The sequence below is a fragment of the Lagenorhynchus albirostris genome, chromosome 3, assembly GCF_949774975.1.
Source record: "Lagenorhynchus albirostris chromosome 3, mLagAlb1.1, whole genome shotgun sequence".
NCBI lineage: Eukaryota > Metazoa > Chordata > Mammalia > Artiodactyla > Delphinidae > Lagenorhynchus > Lagenorhynchus albirostris.
Window position 1 is genome coordinate 157,732,042 of NC_083097.1, and position 3,773 is coordinate 157,735,814.

Consider the following 3,773-nt stretch of genomic DNA (forward strand, 5'->3'; position numbering starts at 1 on the left):
GTTGTCGTTTGTCCAGCCCATGCTCTGCGCCAAGCATGGGGCTGAGCGCACTGCAAACACCATCTCATCTTGTGGTCATCTCCCCCATTTTATCTGTCAGGAATGGAGGCCTACAGGGGTCACATGACTTGCCCAAGGTCGCGTGGCCAGGAAGTGTTTCCCCTTCCCCGGGCCCCTCAACTTGCTCCTCCTTCCTTTTCTCCATCTCTCTAAAGGCAAAGAAGCTGGGCTGACACCCTCTCTTCTCCTCCTCGGTTCTCTCGAAACACACATCCAGCTAGTCACCCATGTGGACATCCTCCACAACCCTAAAAACTAAATAAGCTCCAATGTGCTTTAAAACAACCAACCGGGAATTCCCTGGTGGTCCAGTGGTGAGGACTCCGCGCTCTCACTGCTGAGGGCCCGGGTTCAATCCCTGGTCGGGGAAGTAAAATTCCACAAGCCAAAAAACAAGTCAACCAACAGGGGTCTTCTTCCCCGCTCAAGCACTGTCCATGGCTCCCCACTGCTCCCCAGGTCAACCCTCAGCCACTGGGATTGGCCTTCAAGGTCCTGCACCCCTCCAGCCTCTTTGTCTCTCACATCCCGAGGCCAGAGAAAGCCACCCGCCCAGCCACGCCCTCTGGTTTCTCTGTGCTCGAGCCCTACTCCCTTTCCTGCACCTGTTGAAATCCAACCTCTCCCTGCCGTCCCAGCTCAGATGTCACATCCCTCATGTTGCCTTTCTTGGCCTCCCTTCTCCCTCCTCCAAAGCAGCAAAGTTTCAATTATTTGTATCTCCTCTTCTTCACCTTGAAACACTGTCCCCTCCCACCCTCACCGCCTAGTGAGAACTTCATGAAAATGAAGGATGAAGAAATCATCCAAGTCTACCACCTGCTGGGGCAAAGCGGGGCATCTTACACTTGTTCTAGAATTCCCTGCTTCAAGTTTTGAGCCCTCTGCTTCTTGTTTTCTGGAATTTGTATTTTTCCAAAACTCAAATTCAGAGATCTTCAGCCTCCTCCTCTGTTTTTATCTTAATCCAGACTGATCGTTTTTGATTCTGAAATTTCAGCCATTCACAATTACCTGTCACCACTTTTTGCCCTATGTACTTATTACCTTTCTATTACTTAATGAATCGTTTTCTCTTGGGGCTCTTCCTTTTAAGCCTTATTATTTTAAGCAAAATTTATAATGCTATTATTATATCCATGAGACTGTAGATTTGATGTTCAGGCCAAATATATATTTTTCTTCTACATATCCAAACGAATCTCTCATTTAATATAACTACATAAACCAGAAAATGAATAGAAAATGTTCCTCCACGTGCCATATACAATTACTGGGCTTGAGTTTGGGTTTTTTGTAGCAGAAGCCACCGGCTTTCCTTACTTGGCCCTGCAAAACACCTTTCTCTGCTCTAAAATGAAATGAAATGAAGTAAAATAACCAGGCTTAATAGCTAAGGGTACTTGTATCAGCCTCTGGGAACCAGCCAGAGCATTTTCTGTAAGGTTCAGACTTGTAAAAATTCATTCAAAATTTATTCTTTTCTGTCTTTATTTAGGTATAATTGACAAATAAAAATTGTGTATATTCAAGATGTACAACATGATTCAACATTTATTCTTGTTATTCAGGTTTTAGCCAGTGACCTGATACCCAACCTCATACAGTAGAATCCCTTCTACCTCATGTCAAAACCCTTTGTTATATCCCTTCATTGATGGAAATATCTGTATCTATTTCCCCACTTGAATCTCAGTTCCATGAGGACAGGGATTTGGTCTGTTTTATTCTCTGCCATATTCCCAGCACCTAAAACAATGGTTGGAGCACAGTGGGTGCTCCATTGTTGCACAGACTAATTCTGAGCCAATCACTGCCCAGCTCAGGACCAGCTGATCCTGGGAGGGGGCACCCTCAGGGAGACTGGCTGTGTTGGGTCTTCGTTGCTGCGCACGGGGTCTCTCTAGTTGCAGCGAGCAGGGGCTACTCTTTGTTGTGGTTCGTGGGCTTCTCACTGCGGTGGCTTCTTCTGTTGTGGAGAACAGGCTCTAGGTGTGCAGGCTTCAGTAGCTGTGGTGCGCGGGCTCAGTAGCTGCGGCTTGTGGGCTTAGTTGCTCTGCAGCATGTGGCATCTTCCTGGACCAGGGATCGAACCCGTGTCCCCTGCATTGGCAGGCCGTTTCTTAACCACTGTGCTACCAGGGAAGTCCCTCTTGAACTTCTTTATGGTTTACGGCAGTTCTAACTCTGGAACTCATTGAGAGGGGAGTATTATCTTCTCAGAGCTTCAGGCTTCTCTAATTGACCTGGCCCTTGCCTGAACCTGGACAGTCATATCTCTCCTCAAGCCTGCATCCTGTGCCTCAGTTTTCCTAGATGGATCTGCACTAAAAGCTTGGGCCTCTGCTCTCCAGTGTTTTTCTTCCGCTTTGATGGATATTTTTGGGCATCTGGTATGTGCAAGGTCATTTGCTTGGTCCTGGGGAGACGGTGGGGAGCTGGGGGCCAGCTGTGAGTCCTCCCAACCTGTCTGCCCACTTGCCCAGATCAGCAGCCCACTCACCAAACAGGGAATGGTATCTGCCTCACATTAGGGGGCAGGGCTGACTCTGGGCACATCTGGAGAAGATGGGCTGGCCAAGGAGAACCTGCTAGTTGGAGGGGTCAAGGTGGCTGGCAGGGGATGGGTGGGGTGGGAGGAGCAGAAAAAGTGTCTGTGGTGCATTTTTTTTTTTTTTTTTTGCAGTACGCGGGCCTCTCACTGCTGTGGCCTCTTCCATTGCGGAGCATAGGCTCCGGACACGTAGGCCCAGCGGCCATAACTCACGGGCCCAGCCGCTCCGCGGCATGTGGGACCATTCCTGGACTGGGGCACGAACCCGTGTCTCCTGCATCGGCAGGCGGACTCTCAACCACTGCGCCACCAGGGAAGCCCTGCTTTTTTTAAATATTTGTTTATTTATTTAGGCTGCACTGGGTCTTAGCTGTAGTACACAGGATATTAGTTGCTGCATGAGGGATCTTTAGTTGTGGATGTGGACTTCTTAGTTGTGGCATGCATGTGGGAGCTAGTTCCCCGACCAGGGATCGAACCCAGGCGCCCTGCATTGTGAGCACAGAGTCTTACCCACTGGACCACCAGGGAAGTCCCTGTGGTGCTTGTTGAAGCTGGAGGTCTTCCTGGAGGGAGAGGCTGGCTGCAGAGCTCCAGGCTGGTGCGTTGGACCCAAGATCCAGAGGGAGCAGAACGGCTGGCTCCCAAAGGCTGTGGAGTCTGCAGATTTCTGGCGTCCCAGAGGAGGCCCTGTGGCCCGTGGGGCACCAGGGATGCTGGCTTAGGGACTCCTGTCCCAGCTTGGGAGCAGGCCCTGAACTGGAGGCCCTGAGGGGTGCTGGTGTGGGAGGAGGGTACTAGAGAGTGGTCCAGAGGGGGATTTGGGCGCTAAAGGGAGTCAGGGTGGCAGGAACCCTGATGGTTGGGGCTTCTGGGTATCTTAAGTCTTTGTCTCTTTGCCTGTGTCTTTCTCTGTCTCTGTGTCTTTCTCTCCATCTCTCCACCTGTCACTCTCCAACTCATCCTCTGTTGTCTTTCCCTTTCTGTCCCTCTCCACGCCTCCGTGTCTCTTGTATCTAGTTTTCTCCATCTCTGGAGGCCGCACCTCAGTCCCCGCCCAGAGGCTGTTGATATCGGGGGGCGTGACAGGGGCGGGCCTCTCCTTGTGGCCGGCTGGTCTGGGTTAAAGAGCTGGGCCGCCTGATGGCAAGTCAGAGCC

General features: G+C 50.9%; 1 non-coding gene across 1 annotated transcript; it reads left to right on the forward strand.

Moving 5' to 3' along the window:
- Window positions 1-357: 357 nt before the first annotated feature.
- Window positions 358-430, forward strand: TRNAE-CUC (transfer RNA glutamic acid (anticodon CUC)). The gene has a single exon. It is a non-coding gene; the product is annotated as a tRNA-Glu (tRNA).
- Window positions 431-3,773: the final 3,343 nt, after the last annotated feature.